Below are 7,293 nucleotides of genomic sequence, written 5' to 3' on the forward strand. Positions count from 1 at the left end.
TATGTATGTATGTATGTTACTTGTTCCTGGTTTACAATATTCTAACATATGAATTTCATAATTTCTTCCTTCCCAGAAGTTTCTCTTTTTATATACTTTATCTTTATCTATTATAGGTATATTCCAATTATGAAAACTTTCTTCTAACCTAGCTATTTCTAATTCATTTTTAGTTCCAGAGGTGGATGCTTCATCATTATCTGTTTTTATTACTAAAGAATTATTTTTTTCTAGATTTAAACTACTCATCGTTCTCAACAAACTAGCCATTTTATGGTTAGAACTTTGTGAGTTATAGGACCACCCTCGTTAACTAACGGATTCACTGCCTTAGTTAGGACTTACAACCGGGACTACGATTTGGGCTAACCAACGTATTAACAGTTCTCACTGCTACTTCAAAGTTTTAACTATAAAACTTTAGTTTATAGAGCAGATTTGTAGTAAAAATCCGAAAAAATAATACTTTATAAATGTTATCAGATACCTTCCCCTTTTATATATATATATATATATATATATATATATATATATATATATATATATATATGTATGTATGTATGTATGTATTCTTTGTAAGTATTGTAATTTGTATTGAAAGTATGGATGTATGTTTAGAAAAATACGTGTTAAGTTCAAACAGGCTCATATTTTAGTATTAAATATGTTAAGAGTCGTCGTAATATCTGAGCTATCAGAGTGGCGCAGTCGAAAGCGTGACATTTTGATAGTTTGGGTGTTACAATAGTGTCGTAGGTGAAAAATGTGAGTCAAAATTATTTCAATTTTCATTAATAAATAACAGCAGAAATTTACTTGCTTATTCGAAAGGACCTAAACTCCCAAATTGAAGAGAACAAAAAAGAAAAGAATGAAAATTTAGTTTACAAGATTGAAAAGATGTGAGTCAAAATTGTTTTAATTAATATTACAGTTTATAAAATAAACTTACACTGTAGTAGTAGTAGACCTCGTAATAACTGCTATATATTTGAGCGAAAAGGTGCTATCCCTTTTTAGCCATTATTTTCTAATGTATGCGAAAAAAAAAAGTGTGAAGCTTAACTCACATAGATCATCATAAATGCAAATTCCATAGCTTATTGACACAACCTGGTGGATAAGAGTAGTAATAAGTTATAACAAGCTAAGAAACATAATGATAATAAATTATAATAGCTAACATAACTAAAGCTATCTTCCATAAACAAAGTTTTTCAATAAACATTTGTATTAAGAAATACCTTGCTTCTGAACTCTGAACTAATAAATCAGTTGAACAAAAACATTGCTTAAAATTATAATTTGCAACTAGCTGAATATAATTTAAATGATTTTGTAAATAAATGACAATAACAACAATAACAGGAATCAGATCAAAAGAATAAGAGGATTGAGATTTGTGCTTACAGAGATCTTCCGGCGTGGAGAACTGGTGGTGATTGGTGGGTTTGTTCTTGGAATTTCTTCTTCTCTTTGCAGTTCTGATTCAATCACTCACGCACACTACGATCAAACTAGAATAATGTTACTTTCTTATGCAGGCAATATTTTGGAACAAAATTAAAACGAAATCAGAACAAGCATGAAATGAAAAAGAGACAACCAAAATTGAGAATAATAAAATCCTAGAATTAGATTAAGATTGAGAAAGGTTCGAAGGAGAATAAATCACGATCCAAAGAAAGAGAGAGGAAGAGATTATGCTGGAGAATAGTTTTTCATTCTTGATTTCAAAGGAAACAGCGATTGTGAGCACCGATTGGAAGAAGAGTATGAACATGCAATGGCTCGTGAGTCGTGAGCAGGGACGGATACATGGGGGAGGGGGCAAGTGGAGGCCTGGGCCCCTAACTTTTATAAAAAATATTAGTAGTATAATGATTTTTAAAGTTTTTTAAATCCCTAAACACTACATTCTCTTTCTTCATGTTCCTTGTTCCTTTTGACGCTCGGTATTCTTTTGGAGGCATAGCCACACCCTCACATCACTGTCAAGTGTCACAAGTTTTCAATCATATCATTATATTAATTAAAGCAAAGAATCAATTTTAACCTTTGAGCTTTGATCAATTTTAACCTTCCTAGCCATTAATGCTCAGAGCCTTATGCCTTGCTTTTATTTTCTTTTTCTTGCTATTTCTTTTGTTCCAAGGATCATCTTCTTGTTTTATTTAGAGAATTCATAATACTTCTCTAAATTCCTGTTCTTCATGAATTAACATCCTTTACTTCAAAATAAAATATGCACTGTTATTTTTTATGCATTCAAAACCATAGATAAACACCACCACATCAATTTAAATAAGACAGTTCTATATATAACTCAACCACTCATGTATTACACTATATTTTTCTTTTTTTTTTTTTTTTGAATTTAAGGTCAGTGAGCGGTACATGAGGCATCTTTTTAAAACAAAAATAAAAGTACTGAATTAAACTAAAATACCTAAGAAACTATAAATACTAAAGATCATGCAAAGGATAAAAATAAGCAATACAAAATAGAAAATAACAAATAAGAACAAAAAAAGGGAAATAGCATAAAAAGAAACTCGACCACCTCAGTCATCCTGGTGGTAGTCTCTTCCGTCGAGATGAGCTCCCAAATATCCTCTCAATAGCCCAAAGTCCAATCTCATTTGTGTGAGCTCTTGGTGCTAACTCTGCTGCTCTATCATAACCTGCTGAAGAAGAGCACTATGACCATCCTGGCGCACCCTCAGCTGCTCGATGGAGCAAGTCAGCTGATGTCAGTACTCCTGTGGTGGGAAATAGTATCCTTGAGGCAGCATAGGCTACTCCTTCTGAGGTGGGGGAACTGGCTTCTCTCTCGGGGCTCGTGCATACTCCCAAACATATTCTACGGTCTTTTTAGAGATCGGTCTCTCTATAGGAATGAGGGTGTCATGCTCTATGTGCACTTTGGAGGCACCATAGAGGCGGTAGATAAGATGCAAAAATGCCAGCTTGGCATGGGTGGAGGCATTAGAAGCAATGCTGTATATCTCCAGTGGAATCACTCGCTCCACCTCCACCTCATTCCCGAGCATGATACAGTGGATCATCATTGCCCAGTCTATAGTAACCTCAGAATGGTTACTCATCGGGATAATGGAGCGTTGAATATACTCCAACCACCCCCGAGCTACCGGTCTCAGATTTTGTCCCCCCAACTGTGAAGGTTGCCCCTCAAAATTAGGCCTCCACTGAGCTCCCGGAAGGCATATGTTTGTAAGTATCTGTTCCAACCTCCAGTCGCTATTGACCTTCTCAGAAAAAGAGTGGGGATCATCTCTTGAAGGTGGTAATTGAAGTGCCTCCTTCCCACTCCTTGGGCCAAACTCTAGAATCTGTCCTCTGACCATGGTGCACCAGTTCTTGAGGATGGAATTCACGCCCTTCACATGCTTGTATGTAACCCAAGCATTAGCATAAAATTGCTGGACCATCAGCTGGCCCACTTTAGTCACCGGGTTACACAGTGTTCCCCAGCATCTCCTCTGTATCTCCTCCTTGATTTTCTAATACTCATCCGGCTTAAGATCGAATCGCACCTGTAGGATCATTTTCTTCTTACAGGTGATCTCATGAAAGTGCTCTTCATGCACCTTGGAACTGAATCGGCTAGCATCATAAGGACCAGTCATAAGGGCCTTCTCTTTTCTCTTTCTTGAAGAGGACTTTCCTCCCTTGGGTGCCATAAATAATGATCAAAGAAAAAACAGCGGTACCACACCAAACTTAAAGCTTTTATTTGTCACGAGCAAAGAAAAATAGAAAACAGAAGAAGAAGTATATGGGGACAAGGGGACAAGAAATGAGGAAAATTGGTAAGGTGTGTGGAAGCAGGAAAACAAAGAGAAGAAAAGAGGGGTATGAAAAATAAAATAAAATAAAATAAAGGCAAGGTAAGTGGAGAGGGAATTAGGAAATTGAAAAAGTGAAGGGAGGTAAATGGAAGTAAAGATGAAGTGGGTAGAAAAGGTAGTAGTAGTGAGGGGGAATTGTTGTGGTAGTGTAAAAAAAGATAAAAATAGTGGTATACATAGAAGAAGGGGGAAGGGTTACGTTGGGGTGAAAGGGGAAGGGGGAAAGGAAGTTAAATGGAATTGAATGGGGTTGGGGAAATTGAAGGGGGGTTGGTGAAGGGGTAATGGTTGGAAGTGTTATGGGTATCGGAAGGACATATTTAAGGAAGGGGAGTGTTGCTGATTGGTAGAAAAAGGGGGTGTTCAGGTGTGCGGCCCACGATTTCATTTTTTTTTAATTCAAATCCCCACTTCAAATCGACGCTGAGGCACTACTGGCACTAAACGCCAGGCTCGGCGTTTAGCACCTACAGCGCGTTTTCACTATGTTTTTTTTTTTGGAAAAAAACATGCTTGTGTGTACGCATACAGGTCCGTGCGTACGCATACTGAGTGAAAGGAGAAGGTTTCTGCGCACGCACAGCTGTGTGCATGCGCACCCTGCAGAGAGTGTGGAGTTGGTGATCCTCCTCCTGGTGCTAAACGCTATATGTAACACCCTCACTTTCAGAAGTTACGCTTCCGGCTGCGCTACTCTGATAGCAAGAAGTATTACGACTACTTTACATACTAAATATTAAAATAGGAGCCTGTGACTCAACACCGTATCGCTAATCACTTTATAAACCGGAAATACATACCTCATCTAAAATAAACAGCAGGCATAGATTCATATACAGGACTTCTTACATAATATCTTATAATATATATATATATATATATATATATATATATATATATATATATATATATATATATAACATACAACTCCTATTCCTCTTACAAAATTGTAATAACAAAGACGAGTGAAGAAAATAATCTAATTAATACAACAACATATAAACCAAACACAGTATAACTCTTCTTAGTGCTTCTTCATTCGGTTCTTGAAAAGTAAAGCTGTAAGGGGTGAGAACCTAACCACACGGTCTCACCATGGAGTTTCAAAGTTGTCATAAGAAGATATTTAATAGGAAAACTATTTTCAAATTCAGTGATTATCATTACCTTATGAATCTTTTAAAAAAAACCAATAGGTAATCGTTCAAAACATTTTCAAAGAAACAATGTTTAATCTTTCAGAAATCCGAAACCTTTCCTTTCTTATAAGAAAAATCTCAATCAGAAACCAACCACGCAATCAAATAACACAATCATTAATTCAGCACCAAAGTTCAATATCAAATGTAGCATGCCAGAACAAACACAGGCAAGGCAGACAAGGAAAGCACAAGTAGGCAGCAGTTACAGCAAATAGTTCAAGTAGCAGTTACGAACAGTTTAGCAATTAGGCAAACCAAAATAAGTTCAAGCTCAAACAAAGTATACAAATGCATATGATGCATGCCTGTCCTATGACTGATGAGGCTCATCTGTCGGTTATCCAGCCAACCCGACAAGTCTGAATTGTACTTAGACTGTCCTCCGACGTGCATCCCCAAGAGTCTATGCATAGCTTTTTCTCAAATAATCAATATTACTCAATGGGGGTAACATTTCCGGGAATTTATATAGTGCCCGGTCACACACTTACGTCGTAGGGTCAACAGAGTATCGAGTCTTCAACCTGGTACACGTGGTGGCAAGCCACGGCACTTAATCCAGGGAACCTCGTATCTCAGATATTTCAAATTCATAAGCCATATAAATAATTCATTCATCATTCATCAATATCTGAGCCATTCTCAATATCATCATCATTCGTCAATCCATATCCCATTTCTAAATTCATTCAAAAATCATATTTCAAATCAATCCTCATCATCCTTTTTTTCCGTTTCATTCACTAACAATTCTCAATCCAAAGCATAACTTTTTCTTTGATAAATGAAGTAATCTTAAAACATATAATGCTTAAAATTAATCCTTTTAAAATAACTACTTCAAATGAAACTTCTAATTTTATAAAATTTCGGCAGCATCTCCTCTAAAACTCGATTCTGCCACCCTTCTCGGGTCCCATCCAAATATTTCTCAAACCTTTTCCAAACCTCAATTATTTTCCAAGATTCAGCTAATTCCAATATCAAATTATTTTCAAAGCGAATCAGTGCCCATAATAAATCTCTTTTTAAAATCAAACCAGCTCAAATACTAAATCATTTATAAAGTCACTAACTCAAAATTAAACCATTTCCAAAGCCAATTCCTTTACATCATCAAAAATAGCTTCAAAACCAAGAAAAACCATTTTTCATAATAATCAACTAAATAACCTTTCAATAGCAGAAACGGTTTTAATTGCAACAGGCAATCCTGACAACTCAATTCTAAAACATAAATATCGCAAAAACCTTAATAACACATGATAGAAAACTAACGGCAAGGGTTCGCAATAAGATATACCTACAGTAAGAGCAAAATGGAACAGCCACAATCCCGAGCTGATCCGGCGGCAGCTCCGATAGCGGCCAGAAACTCTGATGGTCCAACAACAACCTTAACTTTGATATAAAATCATCGGAACTCAATCCTACAATACTAACAGCTCAGAGCCTCTAATAACTTATATTGGAATATTGATTTCAAAAGTTCTGGAAGTAAAAGCGCTTACCAAGAAGGCAAAGGCGACAAACCCACTTATTCCATATTAACAGCAACAGCAGCAATGGCATTAGAACCAGCAGTAGTAACACCAGCAACATCAACACCGAACAGTAATAGTTTATTTTGGCAAATTAAAATTAACATGAAATGGATATTAGGTGAAACTAAAACCAACTGACATGTTGAAGGAGGCAAAACAAGTTCATTCTCACCATGAAAAGCAGCAAACCCTAACGAAGCAGAGGCGGGGCAGAAGGAGTAGTGGTGGTTTTTTAGCGACTAGAGGCAACAACGGCTTCAACCGAAACAGAACAAAATCAGAATCAACGGCAAAAACCTCGGAACAGTTCCGGCTATCCCCATCAATGGCAACCTGAACCCTTTATGACGGTGGTTCCTGCGATGGCTTCGTTCACCACCTCTCCTCTCTCGCTCCCTTACGTGACAGAAACGACCATAGAGACACGGCGGGATGAGGTTGAACAGCGGCGCTGCAGCACAGTAACAACGACACGGTGGTAGCTCGCGAGGTTGACGACAGCAACCTGCGGCACTGACGGTGACAAGGCTAGTCGCAGGCTTCTCTTCTTCGTGCGCCTCTCTCTCTTCACCACGAGCTCCCTCTCTCCGACGCCTCTCCTCCGTGACTGTGGCTCCAAGCCCGCGAACCTTCCACTCGCGAGCCATCTCTCTTCGTCGGCGACCACAATGGCAC

This window comes from Arachis ipaensis, chromosome B9, assembly GCF_059453495.1.
Source record: "Arachis ipaensis isolate K30076 ecotype BB chromosome B9, ASM5945349v1, whole genome shotgun sequence".
In the NCBI taxonomy this organism is placed as follows: domain Eukaryota; kingdom Viridiplantae; phylum Streptophyta; class Magnoliopsida; order Fabales; family Fabaceae; genus Arachis; species Arachis ipaensis.